Raw genomic sequence first — 26955 nt, 5'->3', positions numbered from 1 at the left:
GTGATAGCTAGACAGTTAAAATTTTCACAGATAATGTATTTCTGTTGCCGCTATAACAACAAATACTAAAAAGTACGGAACCCTCGGTGCGCGAGTCCGACTCGCACTTGGCCGGTTTTTTTTTCATATTTCGAATTACACAGAATAATACAGAGAAAAAAAACAATTTGTAATAGAAGTATGAAGTGGCAGTTCATGGCCTTCACTAAATCAAAAAGTTACTTTGTTTCACTCCCTGGAGTGAGAAAAGTCGCACTTTCGTCACTCCCTGGAGTGAAAGTAGGCTTGTTCGAGCTACTGAGGTGAAAAATATATATTATAGCTTCGTGTGTGGACTCTGTCAAAAAGATATCGTAAGATGCTGTACCTTCCGGTATCTGTCGGTATATTATCCCTCCGTCCGTGTCAGGCTGTTAAATGGTACTTCTGAGTCATCAACCCATGGATGGCCAAACAGCCTTGGTTATCTCCCAGACCCTCGGTTATCTGCAGGAATGCCGTCGGGGCATTAAGCTATCACGGCATCGGCTGGCCTGTTCAAGTATTCACTACTCTGAATGCGCATCGCCCTCTTATACTTAACCAGTTTAAAGATCTCCGCCAATTGTTTTAGGTTTTGAAATTTAGAGGAACTGTTGAACGGAATCACACAGTTAAAAAACTACTCATACCTATTTACATTTTAAACGAAACTGACTGTTTCATTTCGTCATTATTATTTACAACGACGGGACTTAATCGCGTAAAATAAGTATTAAACCCACCTCCGACGTTTCGAGGACGGCGTTGTCCCCGTGGTCTCGGAGAAGACTGGCTAAAGTTGACATCAACATCTTCTAGGCGCGCGAGTTTTTCGAACTACCCGCACTTGGTCTTGTTTATTAACTTGAACGTTTTGCGCACTAGGGATGTTACCGGGTCGACACACAACACTCACAATATTCGATTTTTCAACTTTCGATATTTGGTTTCGCTTACACTTACTAATGACTGGGTTCCATGTAAGGTTGGCACAGTACTTGAGAGGTACTCTATAAAGACGGTATACACTCCTTTATCCAAAATTGCAGGAAACCTGAGGTCACCGAAGGACGTTATCCCGTTCCAGTCACCTGGCGTTTATAAGATCGATTGCAGTTGTGGTAGTTCCTACATCGGGGAAACGAAACGTACCATTGCGGAGCGAGTTAAGGAACATATCGCAGCTGTCAAGAACCGTCAGGTGAACAAGTCTGCTGTTGCTGAGCATTTACTAGAGTCAGGGCCAAACCACTGGATTGAGCTTCACAACCCTAGAATACTTTCTACAGATCGTGGGTTTTATAGTAGAAAAATCCGTGAAGCCATTGAAATCAAGAAACATAGAAATTTCAACCGAGACGAAGGTTTTAAGATCTCATCCACATGGAACCCAGTCATTAGTAAGTGTAAGCGAAACCAAATATCGAAAGTTGAAAAATCGAATATTGTGAGTGTTGTGTGTCGACCCGGTAACATCCCTAGTGCGCAAAACGTTCAAGTTAATAAACAAGACCAAGTGCGGGTAGTTCGAAAAACTCGCGCGCCTAGAAGATGTTGATGTCAACTTTAGCCAGTCTTCTCCGAGACCACGGGGACAACGCCGTCCTCGAAACGTCGGAGGTGGGTTTAATACTTATTTTACGCGATTAAGTCCCGTCGTTGTAAATAATAATGAGTAAAAATTGTGAAAGTTTAAATCAGTGTTTCATTTCGTGTCTGTGCGTCTGTACACAGATGTGTACGTGCGTGGCCTCTCTTCGCGATTCATTCATCATCATCTTCCTCGCGTTGTCCCGGCATTTTGCCACGGCTCATGGGAGCCTGGGGTTCGCTTGGCAACTAATCCCAAGAATTGGTGTAGGCACTAGTCCTTACAACCCAGAGGGGAAACTAGGCCTTGTTGGGATTAAGTCCTCACGATGTTTTCCTTCACCGAAAAGCGACTGGTAAATATCAAATGATATTTCGTACATAAGTTCCGAAAAACTCATTGGTAATACGAGCCGAGGTTTGAACCCGCGACCTCCGGATTGCAAGTCGCATGCTCTTACCGCTAGCTAGGGCACCGGCGTTGTCTTCACGATTCAGTATATTATGTATATTATATCTACATGGATGCATTTTTTAGTACAATAGATTGTAACTGTACCTATTGTCAAACGTTAGCGCTTCACAACACAACTAATATGACCTATGTCCCATTGATGAAAAAGGAGTTTCCTAGTGTGCTGCAAACAGCGCCAACCCATCCCCAGTAGCATTTATAATAATGCCGTCACTATGACTGACTGGGATTCGGTCTTCAAGCTTCAACCTTGAGTTATACTGCATACGAGCTCTGCTTACCTTCAACGGCGCACTTTGCGACCCACGCCATACTTCCTCAGCTCGAAAATGCACGGAGCTTGTTCTCATATAGCTCCAATTCTTCCCTATAAACCCTGCCTCTGCTTCTGCAACGAAATTATAGGTTATGACGAAAAAGCACAAGCCCGAGGCGAACGTTCGGTAGGCCGAGCGATAGGAACAGGCCCTGGGTGGCATTCCCGGGCCGGTGTCCGGTGCTGGAATGTGTGCAGCCAGCAATCCGAGACGGAAGAACTGCGGCGGAAGCGGTTCAGGCAACCCAACATCACCTAACGACGTAAGTACCATCGAACTTCACGCGATTAAAAACCGTAATGCAGATAGAGAAGAATGCTTTTGAAATGACTGCATCGCTTCACGCAGACGAAGACATTGCGATTGAAATTTTAAAACCTTAAATATTCAACGCGTCTCAACTCCCACTTGCATTAATACATTTGGAGTCTTCTTGTAATCCTGTAGGGTAGGTTTTGGAGTGACGTGAAGTTTGATGTAAGTCTTTTAGGCGACTGTAAAGTTCCGTTCTACAGCGCGCAACCGTCTCGCTCCACTGTGCCGTGCATCCTGCCTTTGCCTTAAGAGCCCGTAGTCGATTTGAAAACGCGCGAAGATACGACTTTTACACAGTAACCGAACGCCGGCCGCTGCTTGAAATAACGCGACCGCCTAAACAATATTGATACTTTCGCAACATTATGCGTCACTTTATAACTTTAATTAGGTTAAAATAAAACTTTCGGTAAATTTGATATAATCGTTTATTACTCTTAACAATTTACCTATGTATTCATATAATACATACAAATTATATAGCATGATGATAATGATTTGCACTAAGGCAATATCTTATATATAGGTATATATAATCATCTTACTCGCGTTATCCCAGCCTTTTTGCCACGGCTCATGGAAGTCTGCTGGGGTCCGCTTGGCAACTAATCCCAAGAATTGGCGTAGGCACTAGTTTTTACGAAAGCGACTGCGATCTGACTTTCCAACGTTCCAACCCAGAGGGGAAACTAGCCTTTTGTTGAAATTTGGTATACAGATAGTTTGAATCCCGGGGAAGGACATAGAATACTTTTTATTCAAGAACTCACCCTTTACGGGGGTGGAAATTTGTATGGGGAATCAATAAACGTTGAACCGATTAAGATGAAATGAGGTATGGACATAGTTTGAGTCCTGGGGAAGGACATAGGATAGGTTTTACCCCAGAAACGGGGGGGGGGGGGGGGGGGGTAATGGAAATTTGTATGGGATCCAATAAAACCGATTTGGATGGAATTTGATATTATGGAGATAGTCTTAATCGTTGGGAAGGGTGATAATAATTTTTATTTCCAAAGTCATCCTCTTCTCTTCTCCACTCTTCTAACACTCGCTCAACGTGTGGTTGGTTGTACGATGAATACTGCTCAAGACCTGGAACACCTGGAGTGCTTCTGGGTGCAAAGGGTCAGGGGTAACACTCGCTCAACGTGCCGCTGGTAGAGTATGATGGGGAAAACTCAAGACCTGGAACACCTGAAGTGCTGCTGGGTGCAAAGGGTCAGGGGTAACACTCGCTCAACATGCCGCTGGTAGTGTGTAGTGTACGATGGATACAGCTCAAGACCTGGAACACCTGGAATGCTTCTGGGTGCAAAGAGTCAGGGGTAACACTCGCTCAACGTGCTGCTGGTAGTGTATGATAGGGAAAGCTCCAGACCTGGAACACCTGGAGTGCTGCTGGGTACAAAGGGTCAGGGGTAACGGGTAACACTCGCTCAACGTGCCGCTGGTAGTGTATGATGGGGAAAGCTCCAGATCTGAAACACCTGGAGTGCTGCTGAGTGCAAAGGGTCAAGGGCAAAGGGTGGGTAACACTCGCTCAACGTGTTGTGGGTAGTGTATGACGGAGACAGCTCAAAACCTGGAACACCTGGAGTGCTGCTGGACGCATCGGATCAGGGGTAAAACTCTTTTAATCTGAAGTTGGTAGAGTATGCTGTAGGCAGGTTAAGTTCTTCAAGACCTGGAACACCTGGAGGGCTGCCAGATGAAGCAGGCACCTGACCAGAGCTACCACACGTTTAACATGCAGTAGGTACTGGGGGTTAAAAGGGAGTGGAAGTTCTGATAACAATAAATGAACCTGAGTTCCACTAAGTACAGCCAGGGTTCATCATCAGCTCTATCTTGGGTACTGCTCTCCCATTTGCTCATCAAGACGTGTCAGAAGACCAAAACAGCGTGTGCCTATATTGCACCAAACCTGAGTTCCACTAGGTACAGCCAGGGTTCAGCATCAGCTCTATCTTGGGTACTGCTCTCCCAAGTGTTCATCAAGACGTGTCGGAGGACCAAAACAGCGTGTGCCTATGTTGCACGAAACCTGAGTTCCACTAGGTACAGCCAGGGTTCAGCATCAGCTCCATCTTGGGTACTGCTCTCCTAATTGCTCATCAAGACGTGTCGAATAACCAAAACAGCGTGTGCCTATGTTGCACGAAACCTGATTTCCACTAGGTACAGCCAGGGTTCAGCATCAGCTCCATCTTGGGTACTGCTCTCCTAATTGCTCATCAAGACGTGTCGGAAGACCAAAACAGCGTGAGCCTATGTTGCACCAAACCTGCGTTCCACTAGGTACAGCCAGGGTTCAGCATGAGCTCCATCTTGGGTACTGCTCTCCTAATTGCTCATCAAGACGTGTCGAATAACCAAAACAGCGTGTGCCTATGTTGCACGAAACCTGATTTCCTCTAGGTACAGCCAGGGTTTAGCATCAGCTCCATCTTGGGTACTGCTCTCCTAATTGCTCATCAAGACGTGTCGAATAACCAAAACAGCGTGTGCCTATGTTGCACGAAACCTGATTTCCACTAGGTACAGCCAGGGTTCAGCATCAGCTCCATCTTGGGTACTGCTCTCCTAATTGCTCATCAAGACGTGTCGGAAGACCAAAACAGCGTGTGCCTATGTTGCACCAAGCCTGCGTTCCATTAGGTACAGCCAGGGTTCAGCATCAGCTCTGTCTTGGGTACTGCTCTCCCAAGTGCTCATCAAGACGTGTCGGAAGACCAAAACAGCGTGTGCCTATGTTGCACGAAACCTGATTTCCACTAGGTACAGCCAGGGTTCAGCATCAGCTCCATCTTGGGTACTGCTCTCCTAATTGCTCATCAAGACAGACCAAAACAGCGTGTGCCTATGTTGCACTAAACCTGCGTTCCACTAGGTACAGCCAGGGTTCAGCATCAGCTCAGCTCTATGTATACTAAAACCTTCTCCAGAATGTAACAAACACTTTTCTAAAAACCGCATCAAAATCGGTTCAGCCAAATGCGAGATAATCGCGAACAAACATACATACATACATACATATACATACAAACATACGGGTCAAACTGAGAACCTCCTTTTTTTTGAAGGCGGTTAATAAACAAGTACTTACAACCCAAGGATTAAAGTTTCTGGTCGCAGTTTACACGCACACAGTAGAGCCAAACACGCAAACAAATATAACTTTTTACACGGCGAGCGACGCACACAATGATAAATAACTTCGTCGTCGTCGATGCAACGTGCGGAGCCGATCAACAAACGTCCTGCCTCTACCAGCTCCCGCGCGGGACTGAGGCCGCGAGCGCGTGTCACCGATGTTATACCAGAAAAAGGGGAAGTTTTTAAAAAATCGTCAGAAAATAAAAGTTGCAATTTAAATAAAATGAAGTACAGCAACAGTTTAAGTAAACTTTGCAGATTATTTGAGTATGCAATCTACGTCGAAAATAAGTAGATTTTCGGAGAAATTGTCACTTGTTTTGAGGTCATTTCTGGAGAAAATTGAATTCGTTTAACTTTCATTTCCTCGAACTCTAAGTCATATAACAACAATGTAATCTGATAAACCTAGAGTACAGAATATGTGTAATACAAATTTACCATTTTTAGCAGTCCAAACTTTACGAAATTTACAAATAAGAGCATCAAAGTCAGTGCTTTACACGCGTTTACCTAAACGTCCATCAGAAAAAAATTCATTACTAATTTAGTAAGCCTTTTTTCAAAAAAATGATCTGATAAACCTAGAGATAAGAAGTCGTGCTAATAGAAACCAGTACTTGTTATTTCAATTAGGTAACAAAAGGTGTACAATTTCACAGAAGAAATCTATCAACTTTACATTTTTGCGACTAAAATCGTAACCGGGCTCTTAATACAAAGTGTAATTTTCCATGTATTTACTTTATCACTATCCTCAGCTCTTACAAGACAGTTACAGTAAGGCGATGCGATCTTATCGCCGACGGCATTCTTAAACGAACACTTCCAATCGTTCTTCAAACTTTTTGTTGAAAGCGATCCCTAATAAGTAAGTAATGATAATGAGTAAGTTACATTCAGTAAATAAGTATCAGGTTTTATTTAGTTGCGGTAAAAAGAGAAACATCCTAAATGGCAAAGCTTTTAGCGCATGTTTACGTATTATTTTCCTGTTAATGTTGAGTTTGGGACCTCCCGCAGCTTTCATAATCGGCGTTAAGTTAATAGCCTCGGACACCACAGCTAATTTCTGCACCCATCTGTTCCTTCTACCAAATACCATCTCCTAGGGACGGGTCTTGGGTATTTGAAAAGTGTAGGTTATCTTCCCTTAATTGACTACAAGGCAACATTGCTTGGGGCCTTAAAGGTCAGAGCGCATCGTTTAGGTAGGTATCAAATATATACTAGTACACGAAAATACGATTTAATATGACATATGTATATGTTGTAGAAATGAACTGTAATAAATGAGTAACACACACACAACAGCAGCTATTTTGAATTTAGATTTTTTATCTCCGTACTATTTTTACAGGCGTGTTTGCATTGCCTCCCAACCCGCACTTGTTACACTAATTTCCAATATAAGTATTTCACTAAGCAACCAAATATTTGTACTCTTTTACAATGTGCTATGAATATTCATGGGGCCTTCTTTCTTTAATGTGGAGAAAATCTGCAGTCAAAGATTGTCGAATGCCAATAGGCCCAATAGATTGCACAAAGCTACACAATATTTCGCCTCATAACCCAGGACCGCTGCATTTCATATACTTAGGATTTAGTCGTACATCCGTCTCAGTCACCATCCATCTCATAGGATTATGAGATGGATGGATGATTTCAGCCCACCACATGTAAAACTAAAAACAGCCTGCGCCTTATTACATTGCTATAACTGATAAGCGCAGGAATATGCAGGGGTATCTCAATCTAAAAGGAAAAACAAGCATAAAATAGTGGTATTCGATAACGCTGTTTTGTGAGTGTTTAGTTTACACACGGCATTGTCGTCGTTAGCCATTGTTTAGTTAACAATCCAACCCGCATACATTCGTCTCAATTGTCGACTTATTGGAAATCAATTGACGCCGAGCAAATTGACTCAATGAACGCGGTGAATGACGATTGACGGACACTCATTGGAGATATCAGTTGACCTTATCAATTCAATGTGAAGTGCACTCATCTCTATGGAAGTGCCACATATAAAATAAACCAATTGATGGAACTTGTAATTTAAGTTACTATTTAAGAGACGGAGAGAGATAGAGAGAGAGAGAGAGAGAGAGAGAGAGCGACTTGTTTATACTTTACTAGCCTTTGCCTTCGACTTTGTCTGCGTAGAAGCCGTTAAACTGCTTCCCACCTCTCCGCCTAAGTACTCTTGTCTTTGTTCTAGGAGTAAAACGCAGAGACAAGATTAGTCTACAAATTATAAAGAATAAAACTAAATTCAAAAACATTCAATCTGTTTACAAACGATTAAAATGGAGATGGACAGGGCATATGTTAAGGGAAAGAACAGAAAAGTGGACAAGATTAATAACAGAATGGTACCCGCGGGACGGGAAAAGAAACGAAGGAGGACAATTCAAACGTTGGGAAGACGACATAAGGAAAATAGCTGGCCCAACATGAAGACGAACTGCAAAGGACAGAACAAAATGGAAAGATTTAGAGGAGGCCTATGTCGAGGGACAAGCTGTAAAAAAGAGGAGACTGAAACCGGTTGCCGATTCACTTAGTTAAGAAATATAGATATATATATATATAGTGTAGTATTAAAGAAATATAGTGTAAAGGTACCCACTTAAAACATATTATTATTGTGTTAAACAGCAATAAAGGCTTATTTTATTTTTATTTTTTATTTTTATATTACTATTTCTTAATGTGATTTTGTTCTCTAATTTACTGTAAGTTGTCTATTTTTCAGTTTTTTTATTTGTAATATCATTTTTGACATGTGTTTTTGACATTAAAGATATTGATTGATTGATTGATCCGATTAGGTAGGTAGCAGTTTTTGCGTAATGAAGAAACAAACATTCAAATATCCAAACACAAACTTACATTTAAGTATAATATAAATATTTTACACACTTACACTACGTGGGAAGCATGATCGAACCAGAAAAAAAACAGTAGGTACTACAGTTACACCCATTGCGTATTAGAGGGGGTTGCGAATTTGGTTTTCATAAAAACCGGCCAAGTGCGAGTCGGACTCGCCCACAACAAAATTTCAACTGTTTAGCTATCACGGTTCATGAGATACAGCCTGCTGACAGACAGACGGACAGCGGAGTCTTAGTAATAGCTATCAGGGTCCCGTTTTTACCCTTTGGGTACGGAACCCTAAAAATCCGCCATGATTTTTCCACCTTTTGGTGGAAAAATACTGGTTTTCCTACGAGTAATATCTACACGTGTATTAAGTACAGTCAATCAACATGACAGGTCCATTCGTTCTACTTTTAAATCAAAAGAACCAAAAACACATCGCCCCAATTTTAGTCAATCGTAGACAAGCAAGCGCGCGAATGTGAATTAGCTACGAGTGAAAGTGGGCGCTTTCTATCCGTTTGCTCACCGCCGCGCCGGCCTAGCAGGCGAGGCGGCTTGCGAAAGCGGGGCCGGAGCCAGACAAACAGACTGGTTGCGGGTTTAGCGCCCATACATTTCGTTGCGTAAGGCTTTGGACATTTTTAAACCCTTTTCTCTTTAAGTAGACACAAGTTTGCAAAGATATGCATGGTTCCAGCTTTTAGATAAATACCGATATTGGAATCGGTTTTAGCAAAATCTACTTAAATAAATATTATAAGACATTCTTACACAGATTGACTAAGTCCCACAGTAAGCTCAAGAAGGCTTGTGTTATGGGTACTCAGACAACGATATATGCATAAATACATAGAAAACACCCAAGACTCAGGAACAAATATCTGTGTTTATCACACAAATAAATGCCCTTACCGGGATTCGAACCCAGGACCATCGGCTTCACAGGCAGGGTCACTACCCACTAGGCCAGACCGGTCGTCAAAGACAGGTCTACTTAAATCACACTACACAGTAAAAAAAAAGCATTTAAAATAAACTAGCATACCTACTTAGGTATACGGGGTGGCCAAAAAATATATGTGCATTCCCTTTGCCAGGGAGGTTTTGGGATTATACTGAGCAACTTTTACTATGGTACCAACCACGAAATCGCGAAAAAAAAATTTACCCTCCCATAGAAAATGGACCAGCCAAAATGTATGAAACACCCGAAAAAAATTTCGCGACTTCGGCGTTGGTCCCATAGTAAAAGATGCTCAGTATAATCCCAAAATCTCCCTCGCAACGGTAATGCACATATTTTTGACCACCCTGTATATAAACCTGTAAATCAGCAACTAGCGGGCTATGAAAATGTTCGCATAAGCCTTTCAGCCAACTAGACTTGACGACATACTCAAAGTTTTAATCGAAGAGAAAACTACACTCGTATCAAAATGGGATTCATAGGCTATCTCTTCCAAATGAACCATAGGGGGAACATCCTGTACATACTAATATTCGTCCTCCTCAGCCTCGGATCCTTAGTGCCCCCTGTGTATGTGACGTTCTACATGGACGGGGACTGTTCTGAGAAGCCGCTGGACCATTTTATTTCGTCCGCGATCGAAGAGAAGACGATGCTCCACAAAAATATGATGAGACCGATAGCTAAAGTCTCTAGCCTGGTAAAGTAAGAGACAATAAACGTTGCATAAAACAAGGTATTATTTATTATTTGTTAAAAATATTAGGTCCTTGGGTTTAGGGTTGTAGAAAGTTTTGAATGAAGGGGTTCGCGTAAATACAAAGTGTCGCATGACTATTTTCTTCGAACTTGGCTGGATGCATTCCCATGTGTCTAAATACATATTTAGACACATCCAAATCTTTTCATCCATCTTTTCGAGGTTTGACTGTACGCTTCCCTCCGAGGTCAGCGAAGAGAATCAAAATTCAATTCAAATTTAAACACTTTAAGGTCTTTGTTTTGGCCAACAAGTTTAGATCCCTGGGAGTTGAGAAGTAAAGTGTGCAAAGTATCACTTTTGATTCTCTTTGCTACAAAGTATCACTTTGCACACTTAACTTCTCAACTCCCAGGGATCTGAACTTGTTGGCCAAAAAAAAAGACCTTAAAGTGTTTAAATTTGAATTGAATTTTGATTCTCTTTGCTGACCTCGGAGGGAAGCGTACAGTCAAACCTCGCAAAGATGGATGAAAAGATTTGGATATTTGGCATACAGATTTGAGTCACCGTACCGATTCCTAGTAGATATTTACTAAATCTGTTACATCATGTCAACCGGTAACAGTACCGGCACTACACAAGCTGTTTACGATACGTTACGAAAGGTTTGCGTTATGTCACTTTATTAGGCCGTAACTAACTTGGCCGTATTTGCTCATGCGTGTGCATCTTGACTAAGCTATATGTATTAGTTATTATACATACGGAGGTGGTACTAGACAAATACGGATTCTACTGAAAATCAGCGCTACGGATTGCCGCGGCATTGTGCTGAGTGGGTATCCTATCCAATTTTAGAGTCCAATGTTTTTGTCTTACCTATGTTTGTATGTTATCTTTTTTTTCTTGATATTGTGGCGCGTGTGTTGTGTATGCAAATTTAATTTTCTTTCTTTCAAAGTTACAGCAGCCTAGGAGAGAATTAAGCAACCTCTTTTTTCTTTATGAGGTGCCACTTTATAATGCGACACACCTGAATGTGTTACGATATATTTTTGGCCACATTTGCTGTCACCATCTTTGAATCTGTACCCCAGTCAACTCTTTCGCAAGCGTTAAGTTTCAACAGAAAACCCCTGGTTATCTATAAAGTTCCTGTTTACACAACGCGGAATGTTGAACACATGTGCATTCTTGTATGAGTAGACAATAGGTTTGTATGAACAGTCTCCGATGTCGGCAGGAGACAATGTCCATTGTGCAACGGTGGTGAAACGAGATCCTTGGGATAGATTACTTGGTACGTGGTAGATGCGCCATCACGCGAAATGTGCGACAGTGTTTTTCCGCTATCGTCCAAAGCCCGACGTGATAGGTTTCAGCATTATCGCGCGGGATTTCCTTCATCGTGGTATTCATTGTTTCAAAAATGAAATACATTTTTACACTAGAGACCAGGGACCGGCCCGCTATCCCTTATCGGGGTTTTATAAGGGTATTGCATAAGGCTTAACTCACCATACCCTTTGCCAGACGAAACCCTTTGTTTTGGTTTTAAAAACCCTTATATAAAGCTACCACATTTGAGTAATCGGTAGCCCAAATACCCTTACAAAACCCTTATCATCCGCTCACCAACACCTTGCATATTGCTTATAAGGGTTAGCCTTATAAAGGGCTTCCCTTTTAGCATATAAGCGTGCTAATTTAAGTCGTCTACCTTGTTCATAAAGCACACATTACTTCGAATCCGAGCGATCGTCGGCGGCGACGGCGGCGTTCTTTGACTAGGCACGTATTTTCTTTCCTTTTCATACACTACCGTAGATATATACTAATCCTGTCTCTTTCACGCAAAGGGAAACCTTTATAAAAAGCGCTTAAAGATAAGGGTAACCCTTATTAAGAGCTAGCCTTATTTTTGGTTAGCTTTTCGGTAAGGGTTAGTCAAAGGTAAGGGTATGAATGGGCTTGCAGTTCAAAAGGGAAAGTCTTTCAATGTGTTAGCCGTGTTTAAGTGTCGCCCATTGAAAGGGTTTTATCGCGGAAAGGGTTGTCCGGTCCCTGCTAGAGACAAACTAGTAAAAAAAAAATATTACAATCTACTCCATATATTCACAAATAAAAACGCTTTGAACACTTTGAATCGAGACTAAGTTATAATATATATATGTACATACATAGGTAGGATTGAAAAATGAAAAAAAAAACTGAACATTAAAAAAAATTGTTAATGATGTTAGTTCTTAAAAAATTTAAACGAAAATATTTTTACGTTATGGGATACATTTTATTAAAGGCGAACTACTGTCCCTTTTTAAAACTGTCTAGGTACTTTTTTTTTAAACACCCAATCAACAAGTTAACGCTTAGTTAATTGTAAAGTGTAGTTAAGTTAATTGGAATATTACATTTTGTACGAGAATGGCCTATCTGATAGTACCTAATAGGTAATCTGTGTCTTTGCAAAGAATACGTACCTATTCTTGCATACGCCTACTAGGATACTGAAGTGAAATCAGTGGTTTCAGTGTTGTGTAATAAGTACTTACATCCTGTACATCCTCAAGGTTTTATTCTGCAGCTTACAAAAAGTGTGTGCAAAAGGAATTTTTAACTTAGGAATATTATTATCTAGGTATTCGCAATCAAGAAACATTACAAAAACTTCACGAGTGAATAGTTGATATTTAGGCAGTCGTTTAAAATTCTCTCATTTGATTAATTAATAAACTCCGACAACGCTAAGATTGCACCGACTTGGCTTCAGTCTGAAGCAAAGTTTTGCAGGTTGCGACCCATTGGGGTCTCAGAGCTTCTACTGGGGGTCGTGGGATAAGCAAGGTTAGGCTGTAGACCTTGTTAGCATAGCTTAAAACTGAATAACTCCGCCATTTAAAAAAAAAAACGAAAATAAAATCGACAAAAAATACTATTTAATCATCGAACGTGCTTACTAAATTCACGAGAATTGTTGAGAAATGCGACCTGTAGAGAAGAACATCTGGACATACGAAAGCATTTTTGCCCAAGCTGAAACCGAAGACCTTCGCTAACGCTCGATCTATAAAAACAACACAGATTACAGGCAGTGGAGTGGTGGAGGCTTTCATGCCATGCCACGCGGAAAGTTGCAAGAAAAAAATTCATGCTAAGATGAATCATGAAAAGTACACCTCTTTAAAAATAGGTAAAGACGTATGCAAAAGCAAATGCTCAAATCTGCAAAATAGAAAACAATACGTTAAGCCATAAATCAACTACTTAGTTTTCTATTTGTAGAGTAATTAAAGCAGTCATCACATTTGACAAATAGAAGCTAAGAACCGACAGCATATTTGCACGCAAGTACGAATAAATAAGTGCTCCTGTCTGCTAATGAGTGTTTGTAAGTATCGCTAACAATAGATCTTTGTAAGTGAATGACTATTTTTACTTATTTACTTAAGTTAATCAGCAATTTCAAGTTTTTTCTAAAATTGATGTAATTTCTTGTGTTTATCTTTAGACGATCACCGAATAGGTAACATCTATATACATACATTACACATACATAACATACCTACACACATACACACATTACACATTTCTGCAAACTAAGTAACCTACAAGTCTTCAAAAGGAGCTGTCAGTTCATGGTGACACGGGACCAGGGACCGGACAACCCTTTCCGCGATAAAACCCTTTCAATGGGCGACACTTAAACACGGCTAACACATTGAAAGACTTTCCCTTTTGAACTGCAAGCCCATTCATACCCTTACCTTTGACTAACCCTTACCGAAAAGCTAACCAAAAATAAGGCTAGCTCTTAATAAGGGTTACCCTTATCTTTAAGCGCTTTTTATAAAGGTTTCCCTTTGCGTGAAAGAGACAGGATTAGTATATATCTACGGTAGTGTATGAAAAGGAAAGAAAATACGTGCCTAGTCAAAGAACGCCGCCGTCGCCGCCGACGATCGCTCGGATTCGAAGTAATGTGTGCTTTATGAACAAGGTAGACGACTTAAATTAGCACGCTTATATGCTAAAAGGGAAGCCCTTTATAAGGCTAACCCTTATAAGCAATATGCAAGGTGTTGGTGAGCGGATGATAAGGGTTTTGTAAGGGTATTTGGGCTACCGATTACTCAAATGTGGTAGCTTTATATAAGGGTTTTTAAAACCAAAACAAAGGGTTTCGTCTGGCAAAGGGTATGGTGAGTTAAGCCTTATGCAATACCCTTATAAAACCCCGATAAGGGATAGCGGGCCGGTCCCTGCACGGGACGCATTTTAGCCTCGATTAGGACGAGGGTTAAAAGTCCGCTCCATAATAAGTGCGCGAATTGCTGAATCCATGTTGTATGTCGCGTCGCGTCCTTTTTTTACGGGAAATTACTTACAGGCTAAGTTCGAGCGAATTGTGTGCGAATCAACTTTACATTTGCGGTTTTGTATAAATTTATGAACTTAATGTGAAACGAGCTCTGTCTGTACTGTACATTAAGTACCTAACTCGCGACCTTTTTGTTGTGGGGTGACAAAAATCGAGTAGTATAATGCGTGAAACATTTTGCGTAAAATGTTCAAATCAGCTCCGCAAATGCGTTTCGCAAACCTTGTGTGGAGCCAGCTTTACATCAATACATTAGCGACATCATCAGCTTCGATTTATGGCATCGTTTATAAGCAGCTTTGCCTTTTAGGTATGTGTTTTGGCTGAAACCTGATTAGTTAGTCATGGACAAGAAAAACAAGAATTGGCATTGCTTTATTTTCGACAAAAATGGCGATGGCGTGTTTATTAAATTCTGAAAACCGGCAAAGAGCGAGTCGGCCTTCAACTTCATTAAAGACGACCTTCATATACGACTTAGAAAAAATACACTTATATGTAATAGAGTTAGACCAGGACAAGTCTGGAATGGAACGATTTTGATAGCACACGCAGTGTAAGTGGTAAATAACACTTGCAGACTTGTCTTGGTCTAACTCTCAGATCATAGATGATCTGAGGTCTAACGTACGGAGCAATGTGACAAGAAGTATGCAAGGATAATTTGCACTGCGATTAAGAGTATAAAGTTGCAAGATAAACAGTCAACAATCCGACATCAAAACGTGACTGTTTTTGACTGCCTCCTACTGAATGCAAATCTTCGGAGGAGACGACTATTTCAATATTTTTACGTACAATACCTCACAAGTACAGGTTTAATTACGATCCGCTCTTATTAAACCAGCAATGGAATGGAACAACAGTTTTATAAAATTTGGATATATCTAAAATGACGTCATGCCAAAATTTGGCAAGGTAAACGCTCGACCTCCAAGTTTCTTGCTTATTAAACTCGATGACTAAAACCACCTACCTACTTAAATTGCGCATCTGAATTCTTCATGGGAACCAGTCGTCTGTATAAAGAATACCTAAAGTCAAATTAAGGACTTCCTCCTTTTTGTGTACATGTAAATATGTTTTAAATGTTAGGAAGGTATGTAGGTCTTTTAATGTAAAGGGGGCCCACTGACTATCAGTCCGCCGGACGATATCGGCCCGTCAGAAGAACAAAAATTGGACAGTTCCGAACAACTGACCGGCCGATATATAGTAATATATACTTATAGGTAGATCACCCAAACATAAAGTGCGTTCCACTCCACTGTACTCACGCAGTTCGTCAATTCACATGAGCTTTACACAAAACCTAACTTACCTAAAATTCCCAATATGAAAAAAAAAACATATAACAACCATAACTTTATTCTATTACCTAACCTACCTATTTATCGGACTAGTTAGGAAGTTAAATTGATATCTGAATAAAAAATACATACTCGTACTGCTGAAACAGGTGTTTATATAGGAATTTGTTACCACATTCACGTCTCTTGCTTGAGTCTTGCCCATAGGTAACTCAAATCTCACTCAGTTCAAATATAACTGAATTTGATACAGCTTTTTCATAAAAATCACAATCCATTTAGACCACTATAAATAAATATGTCTGTACAGCAGACCCTCGGCCTTCAGGGTTACGGAGTCCCAAGAACAGACACTCAAGGCTCTCAAGAGTGCCATTTTCTAAGAACCGAGCCCAAGCGCGTTTTTTACACGCATTTCTATGGGATTTTAAATATTTTGATAGTAAGCCTGGTTTTTACTGGAATGTCACGTAGATACGCGAGCTGGATACTTGGTAACGTGCTATTATGATATTAAGGTATTTTATTAAGTTATACATACTTATAGTAGTTATAGTATTTTGCACACAAAAATTACCGTGTAAGTGGTTTTGTACTGTAAACTTATAGGGTAAACTCGCATTGTTTGTGGACACGCCTAATTCGGTGATACAAGTTTTGAAGCATGACACCCAGGAAAGCTAGTGAGTTAGGGCCTTTGCCGTGAGTGAGGCCCATTTAAAAGGCCCTAATTCACTAGCTTTCCTGGGTGTCATGCTTCAAATTTGTATCACCGAATTAGGCGTGTCACCAAATAATGCGAGTTTACCCTGTTTGAAATAAACGACATTCAAATAGCTTGGGTACGTTGATAGTTTTCATCGTACAATTTATAAGCTTAAATAAAACGCAAAATAGGTATGTAAAATTATTATTTAGTGTACCCAACCCATGTGGAAAATGACAATAAAGTTATATAGTAGGTACCTATAGAAGATCACGTGATATATTAGTTATATTTTTAGTATTATAAAATTTACGAATTTTAGTGTAAATACTTATCTACTGAATACTGATGCTATTTATGTAAAGTCAAATCTTTAAATGAAAAATGGTTAGTATCTAACTCCCCATGGGAAGTATTTTCGCCATAATTTTTTGAACAATTTCATTTAACCATGGATTTCATAGCTCGCGGTGTGTCGTTATTTTGCATGACACGACTCTCCAGTAAAAAAAAATGTGAATAAAATAAAGCTATATTGCGGCAACGTAAAAGTTCATCCTAGGATTTTTATAACAAACCGGGTCTAAGTCTAAGTTTGTACAAAACTGTAGCAAGTATCAAGTAACATAAGGCGTGGTATAAATTCCATTCCCTTCTTAGCGCCAGCGAGCCTACCTGTGGTGTAAAAAAAACGTTCTGGCCGCGCCGCGTCGGCACTTTTGAGATAATTTATAAGGCTTTGCCTTTCTTGGAATTTCGAAATCTCGTCTTCGTGCCCAACTTGAGATCCAGGCATGGAATGTAACGGATTTCGATAGAAAAAAAATCGAGTATTGTAGTCGATCGCGCGGTTGAGATGTGGAAATAGTTTTGGATTTGAACGCGAAAGCAATCTCGTTTGGTTAAGTGGGTTGAACGAAGTAAATTAAATTACGTTGCAATATCAAACGTTTTATTAATTTAAAATTCTGGATCAAAGTGTTGCCGCGCTACTTATTTGTGTTTTATTTTAATAGGGTACATTTAATTTCATTAGTCAAATTCCACAAGTTAATGAAATGTTAATTACCAGCAATAAGGCCGTTGAACGTCTCTCTCTCTCTCTATATAAAAATCTAAGTGGTAGTACCTACATTAAAACAGTTATTGTATTAGGTATATAGTACCTAACAGCGTACAAAAATCTACATTTTGATACCCAAGAACCGCAATATTGTAGCAAGTGTCCAGAAAATACTAGGTAAAGATGTCTGTTTAAGAATCCGGTTAATTAGGTAGGTATATTTTTTAATGTTCCTGGTGGATGGTAATAAGTGTATGTATCTGTTAATTGTTTCGCGCACACTTACGTCTCAAGTGCGTCGGTATAATCAACCACCTAATTACCTATATTAAATATTAATATACATATTTCAGTACCATTTGTATCTAAAAATCTCTTTGTCCACGCAGCCGGCCGGCCCTGTGCCCTCGCTGGAATGAAATAAGTTCGTTCAAGGCGTCCTGTATAAATACGTAGCTATATCCCGGTCCCGACATAGCGAGAGGAGTTCTGGGAAAGGGCCGCATACCACGCCGCCGTCGCCTCCAGGGCGGCAAAGATGGGGGGCGGCAGATGCGGAATGCGTCAAGTGGTCTGGCAATAGACGAAACAGGAACAGGCTGCCTTGCCTAGCAAAGGTGACAATCGCTTGCGCTACGAAAACAAAACGCTTTGAGGCTCTCTATCACTCTTCCACATTGGTGCCACCAAGGGCCTGACACTCTTTGATAGAGAAAAATCTATAGTCTTATTGCGATTCCTATAAGAGGAAAGAGAAAATAGTGCCATGCTTTGTCCTTATTACCGACCGGGTGGCATCATATGTAGGAGGCGATGGCGAAATACCGAAATTTATAAGAGTGAAAGAGAAAAATTCCTATGCTGCCTAAATTTTATATGAATATTCATTCTCTTACCCCCGGTCGCTCGGTGGCGCGTCTATAAATAACTACTTCCCGTCCTTGTAACTAGGTAACTACTCGCAAGTGCCACACATATTGCAGTTAGATTTCACAACATCCAAGACACCCTAAGATCATATTTCCCTTATCTGACGCCGTGATAAGAAAACGAGACTTGTTTAAACAATTCTGATATACTTTCCAGTTATGCGTTCAGATTTTGCAAGACCTCGGTTTTCCCTGCAGTTTGAAGATGACGACGAAAGGACAAGTCGGCGCTTTGAGGTGATCACATAAACTACATACAGAAATCAGATACAAAAATCGGATGGTTGCTTTACCTACACCCTCTAACCACTTATTTACTAACGTACATAAATGGTTGGTAAGCCTTATATTATAACGAAGTTATGAGACTCATGAGATGGATTTGTCCGTCTGGTTCTGTACTATAGTGTACTAGGTACTACCTACTACTGGTACCTTGCCAAGTTTTGCAACAAAATTAGATATCCGCTGGTGGATTTGTCAGGGATATTTAAAGCAGCTAAAACCTTGCCGTCTGGAGAGCTGTCTGCGCTTATGGACTACTCTGTGGCAGCGTTAAGTCACGAAGTATAAAGTGAACGCGAGGCAGACAGCCGCGGCCGGATTCATTCATTAAAATATGCATTTATTTTGTTACCAACCGACGCCGACAGTGCTTTACAATGCTCGATCATATTCAGAGGGCCTACCGCCAACATGGACCAATCAAAAATCGTTATCGCCTCTCTATCGCTCTTGCATATTGGAGCGATAAAGGAAGCTTTAACGATTTTCGATGATGGAGGTAGGCCCTCAGACTGCACATAGGTATAGAGGTAGAGAATTTCAACAAGAAAACATGTTTTATCATGATGGTAAACAAGTATTCGACCTGATGGCTGGTAAGTGGACATCGTATTTTTTTGTTAAATTTTAGCAGCAGCTAACAAAATTGTGCAAGTGCAGCATGAACGTCTACGTGATAACGTAAAATAATGCGCTATTGTCTTGAACCGAGCATTCTGTTGGGGACTTGGGGATCATGTTCTATACGGGCCCCTCGTATTGCTTGGTTAAAAGGTGGACGTCGTGTTTCTTATCCTCCTGGATTTTGACACTTTCCCAAAAAATCTTTCAAATTTCAAAGCATTTTAGTCCATTATGGCAAAAAAACGATTCTTAGTACTCCCGACTACCAGTATATACCATTAAAGCTTTGAATTTCATTGGTTAACTTGGTAAAAAATGGCCCCAAAGGCAAAGCGAAGCATGGGTACTTTCCCAATCTTCGCCTATGGCATTGCCTTACCGCTAATAATAAACTTTTCTGTGACTTACACATGTTAAGTCATATCTCCTTGGAATGTGTTAATGTACTATGAACCTTAACTACACCACCACTAGGCATATTTAAAAAAAACGGTGTAGTAGGCGAAGCTTGGTAACAGTCTTAAGTTGTTTTCATACATTTTATATAATGAAGCTAGGGCTGGCAAAAATTAACCAACGTGCCAAATAAAGGGGACTAATGGTTTGTAAGTAAACAAAATATTATTTTAACAAAATTGTTTAAAATTTAAGCAAAAAACGTATCTCTTCGCTTATAAATATTAGTATCGTAATCGACATCAAATCAACCTTTTTATTAAAAGTGAGACATATAAAAAATCCTATTTGGTACCTACTCAACATCGGTAAGAGTAGAAATAACCATTCGCATATTATAGCGTAAACTAAAATAACACAAGAAAATAAGTAATGTCATCCACCAATTAATGTGGTACAACAAATTTGACAACCCTAGGGGTAGGCGAAATTTGGCAACAAGATGGACGCAAAGTCTCCTTACCAAGGTTTTATCTAATTGTGACTTCTAAACGTAAGCTAGTCGTTAAATAATAGTTTCATATGAAAAAGAAATAGTTATAGGATATAATCATGTAAAAAGTTTAACATTACCTGCTCCGTATTACTGTTTAAAACTGAAGTTAAAACACTGGATAAAAAAAAAGTGTGGTCGGTGTCGCGAAAAAACGTCACTAAACGTCAACTGTATGAATTTAGCCGCAGATTGTTCAAAGAATGTTGACACCTGTGAAAAATACTTTGTATTTAGCAGTTTTATGTAAGGCCTAGATTAGAAACATTTTGTTAATGACAGCTTATGTCAAACTAGGCGAAAATAGGTAGCACAGGCGAAGATACGAAACACGACGGGACTTTAAAAGAAAGCAGAGTACGTATAAGTACTTACGCAACGAATAAGCAGTTATTAGGTAATATCGAACAATTGATCGACAAAAATTGTGGGATCTGAAGATCGCTGATAAAGTATAGTGCTCCTGTGATCAGGACGTTGAGGAACCGATGAAAAAAATGTAAAAGACATATTCAGAGAGAACAAACTAGGTGAAATAACTTTTTTTTTCTTGATGGACTTGAGGGCGGTGTTGCCCGTAGCCAACGTCATGTAAAAAGGTAGGAAATAACGCGGAAAGGAATAAAGAAAATTCGGAATTTGGAATAACAAAAAAAAGTGGTAAGGTCAGGTACACAATAAATAAATAAATACAATGTGGTAAAAAATAAAATAAACTATACTTGAAATAAGACTTAAATAACGGATAAAGCTAAGTGTCCCCTTTGCCCACGTAGGCACGTACGCATACGCAACCTATGCAATGCATTATGACAATCTGAACCCTGAAATTTGTATGCTTAGAAACATACTTGTCATGCGTTGCGTTGCGTATGACCAAAGATAGATTTGGTATGACAAAGTATGTTTCTGTACGTGGGATATGTGTGGCCCTGCCACTGCCTTTAAGCGTTCTCCTACGGACCCTTTAAAGCGTAGACCAATCAAGCCATGTGGTCGTAAAGGCATGTTATTCAGGTTATTTTTCTGAGAACTTGTCAAAGGTTATGACGTTTTGCGATTTTATCTTTATAAAAGGAAGGTTACGAAAAAATTTAACGTTGGGTTTTCCCATGCGCTTAAAAGAACCAACTGCACAGACCTTCAAAAATGTTACGTGGTGTGCTAGTAAAACTTTGTTCTTCGTTTTGAGGTAGGGAATCCTAAATATCTAATCTACGATGTATATAAACGGCTCCTTATCTCTTGCACATGCAGGTTATAAGCCCTAGAATACACTGTGCACTAATTATACCCACCACTTGTTTAGACAATGCACGCACAACTGCATAGGTACATTAATTAGGTACCTTCTAAGGTCCACTTGCAGTCTTGCACCTTTCTACTAACAGGGGTTAACCGGATAAACCTGGAGTTACCATGGTTACCAGTACAATTTGATACTGTTAACGGTTTAACCGCTTAACCCCGGGTTAGTGGGATGGTGTAAGTGGGCCTAAGTGCGATAATAAAACAAGTGGTATTGAGTGGGTAGATAATTATTAGATTTCCCGCCAGAAACATACCTACTAAATGTCTGGCCAAGTCCTTATTTAGTGATTAGTGCCTAAATGAACTGACACCACTGATTGTACCGACATGAGTCCAAGCGGCATGTACTTACACACCTACTGAGACGAGAAAAAATAAAATCAATATATTTTTTTTAACTGAACAGGCATTCTCTTCTGTTTTCCAGCGCCTATAGTCGGCTCAACCTAAGATCACATATTTGACAGTTATGAATTGACCCTAATTGTACCTAGGGGCTGGAGTTCTTAGCCAAATTAAAAGTTTTATACTCATAAAGCCCTTGCCGCGCTGTTAGACTAATACGTTCGGGAATATGCGTTTTATTGTTTTGTTAAGGTGCGTATTCACTATAAACAATGTTTGGGATACACTGTTTCTGAAACACTATGCAGATGTTTACAGAAACATGTTTCAGCTCACATAATGTAGACGGTTACAATGAACTTGGCGATAAACAATAGTGTTTTACCTGTTTACTGTTTACCGCAACTGTTTCTGTGTTTCAGAAACACGTGGATTTCTGTTTCTGAAACCGTGTTTCTAAACAAAATATTTATAGTGAATACGTGATAATTCAAGATGCAAAGATAATATAACCACTACGTTTTGCAAGAAGTTGCAACTGACATGACAGATCATATTTCTTCTACACAGCAATCAAACCTCCTTAAGATTTTCTTAAAAATGGTTTTTTTAGCAGATTATTTAGAGTGGCGGTCCCAAAGTCCCTATCAATCGAAAGCATGCAGATTAGCTATCCTGAGGGAGTCGGTTCAGTTTATTTATTTCTACCTTCACACAAATTTTTAAGGCACAACCCTTTGCTAGTGCTCGACCATACTAATTCCTTCTTAGCCTGTCGCTACACCCCCAAAATGTACCTAATACAATAAACCATTTGGCAGTCGGGGGCGGGGGCGGGGGGATGACAGCTGCCGCGCGCGTGGATCGGCAGCTGGCTGCGCACGGGCAAGCTGCGTGCGCACCTGCCGCGAAAATTGGGGACCAGGGTTCTGCGGACCAGGTATGTGCTAAGAAACATCTCTCAGTCTCTTAGGGCCACTTGCACCATGCTAGCAACCCGGGGTTAACCGGTTACACCTGAAGTTACCATGGTTAGGCACCAGTATAACTACCTACAATTGACAATGGGTTAACGGTTTATTGACGCTTTCCAGTAATTTGCAATACGCTTGGAGCGACCGCAGACACATCTGAAATTCTGATCTGAATGTCTTAAGTTGTAATAAATCTATTACGCTGCATCCTGTATCATCGAATTAATATCCGATCTATACTCTGGCAAGCCGGTTTTGTCAGTAGAGAAAGACGCAAAATTTGAAAAATGTAGGCGCGAAGGATCGATCTCCCCCATACAATTTTTTAATTTCGCGCCTTTTTCTACTGACAAAGTTGGTTTGCCAGAGTATGTGTATATGAGTTTAAATGACAGTTTTATTGAATGAATGACGTCGATATTTACGTGGCACGATGCAACGCCGTATCACGTTGCGATGTCGTGTCGTGGAAATCTACGATGTGCATTGATTGATTCACGACACGATATCACATCGTAGTACGATTTACGGCACGATGTCATGTTGGATGCAGTCAATAACATGACGTTGAAATGTAAAAAAAAATATCGCAGTTAATCAAGAGATATACTTATATCGTAACGGACGTGTTGTATTTAATCTTGTCCTGGTGCTATAGAAGTCGCAAAGAATAGAGAGAAACACAGAAAGTAATAGACCGAGCATTAGCGAAGGTTTCCGTTTCAGCTTGGGAAAAAACGCTTTCGTATTGTACGGATGTTCTCTTCTGCAGGCCGCATTTCTTAACCGATTCTAAGTAAGTATTTTTTGTTTACATTTTTTAGCTTATCGCGAGGTTTACAGCTCACATAGTAGTGGTACTATTTACGGTATACGTCGTAAATTTCCACGACACGACGTCGCGTTGTGCCACGACGCGATGTCGCATCGTGCCACAACACGATATCGCATCGTGTAACTGTGTTTCGGCTCTATTTTGTTACCAACGAAGTTCTGATCTCAAGAGATCAGAATTCAGAATTTCAGACTTGAGTAAGTCTAATCTAGGCTAAACGTGGGTGTATGAAAAATAACATCAGTGCTTGGTGACGTCACCATTAGTGGCATTAGTGTTTTCACTTGTTATTTTGATGGTGGGTAGGCACAACACAAAAATATTAGATGGACGGAACCTTCGACCGCGTTTTATCGGTGCTATGGAATTTTTTTCGATCTAATTCCCAACAGCTGACGTTTGGCATCTGCCTCGAGTTTTATAATTTAATTGATAAAACCTTATGCATCAGCCCGTATAGTAGAAAAACTTAAGAAGTGCCCGTCTTTGTGTGTCAGGTAGGTGGGTCAAAATTATTTTCGTTGTCTTGTTTTTGTCCCCAAAAAATGTGACGGTGTAGCTTTTTGTAGGAGATGAAATTTAGTTTTAAATTTTTCCTGTGTAAAATATAATCTTCAGCTAGAAAGACATGCGATCGATTTTTTTTTATTATTTGATAGAAGACGGAAACACAAGCGTGACAGTGGTCAGAAAAAAAGACAACAAAAAAAAATTGGACCCGGGGCATGTAGTGATGATAAGATTTTGTAAAAAAACAAATGTCATCACCATCAGTTAGTTATATTGAGTCTCGCCTGGCGGCTCGGACTGATAAATTGCCTATCTGGCAAAAATGCTGTTTTCAGTTTCATAGCCCTTGTTTTTCTTTATTGTTCTTACTACATATTTACTGTTTATAGATTTTGTCAAGGGTAGGTGGAAAACTTTAAAACTATAGGTAAAATACGATAACAATCGCTACTCTTCACATCACCTCTATTACTTCAACTCACCTAATCTGATCAAAACAGCGTAAAGTATGATCGACTACGTCATTTATCCTTGCATTTATTATTGTGTAAGAGAAGATCACGTCACGTCACACCCACAACATGGTGACCAGTCCATGATACACGTGAATTAAGTACTTATCTTAAAACGTAGCTATGTCAAGCACAGGTCCAGCCAATAGAATCAATTCAGTCGGCGCCAGCATCTATTAGTGGCTGCACCAACGTGTTGCAGGTAAAATATAAATCTTGTCTATGCTTCCATTTATTCATATCAGCATTATCAGCTGATCAAGTGATCGCCGCGCTTTTGGATTGACTTTTCATTTATTATAGATAACGTTGTATTGTATGACTGGGTAGGTACCTACCTACGTTGAGTTGATATATCATTACACCATACTTATATAAAACAAAGACAACAAAGTCCCCGCCGCGTCTGTCCGTTTGTGTGTACAATGTATGTTTATGGTTTTGTGTAACCCGTGCCAAGCCGGGGCGGGTCACTAGTAAGAAAATAATTACACAATACCTTTACCTATAAAGTAAATATAGTCGGTCAAGTCATTTCCTTCAGTAGAAAAAAGCGGCAAATTTAAAAAATGTAGACGCGAAGGATACGCGAAGGGTTGACGTCCCATCAAAAATTTGAATTTCGCGCCTTTTTCAACTTTTCAACAACGTTGTCGTTGTTTGATCGGCTATATATAGTTTGTCAAATGACTGTCTCATTTCAAACATAGACAGAGAATCATACTTACTAATTATCTTTGTCTTGCACTAGTACTAGCACCCAAAAGAAAAGGATGAGTATAGTTTTTTTTTTGTTCTTACCTATTTACTGGCAATTTGATTTGACTAACTATTGTATATATTATTTATACTGATCAGTGTGGCGTAACGTTTTATCTGATATTATCTATTCGTTTGCCTACACACAGTACCTATTATAGAAGCCTGACCAGGAATAGGTATATGATCATTGTCAAGAGGGCGCTATTATTCTCATTTATATGGCAACAGTTCAGTAGTCTGAACAATGTGGATTGGCAACTCGTTTGACTTACATATTTTATTCACCGTAATCAAAATCAGAACCCATTTATTTACTACTGGTGACTGTAGCCACACCATCAGCTCAGCTCAGCTCTGTAGCTGAAAAATTATTTCGTCTATCATGTTACTCCATTCAAGGGAAGAGGCCTACATCCAAGATTGGATCACCAAAAGGCCACCATGATGATGATGCTGGTCATGTTACTAGGTAGGTATATATTCCGTAACCTTACATAGGTTCTGCTACATTGTCAATTAACAAGATTGATCGTCTCCAAAGCCCATAATAAATATTTTTCAACTTACTCATTTTTGTTACTGTTTCCTCGCTTGTATAACATAACACTACAATAACTAAGTTGTAATAACCAGACTATAATGGCATTTTCATTTGTTTACCTGTCAGCTCTGATGTTAATTTGGAAATGTTTGGTAGCGAAAGTTTAATTTCCCGAACTGTTCTTTTCCAGCAGTTTATTATTTACATTATTAACAATGTTCCGTTCTTGACTATGCATAGTTTTGAGCATTTTTGTCATTTATTATTTAATATTCAACACTTAAGCATTATTCAAGTAAACCGCCACAATGACACTGACAACAGTAACAACCTATCATTAAAATTATTGCCAGTATAAGAAATTAGTTCCAATGAAATTCCGCAACATGGCGCATGATCATATATAGTTTGTCAAGGGACTGTCTCATTTCGGGCGTAGACGGAGAGAGTCATGCTATCTTTGTTTTGCACTGGTGCTG

The sequence above is a fragment of the Cydia strobilella genome, chromosome 10, assembly GCF_947568885.1.
Source record: "Cydia strobilella chromosome 10, ilCydStro3.1, whole genome shotgun sequence".
Taxonomy (NCBI): Eukaryota; Metazoa; Arthropoda; class Insecta; order Lepidoptera; family Tortricidae; genus Cydia; species Cydia strobilella.
Note: the sequence above shows the minus strand (reverse complement) of the source record.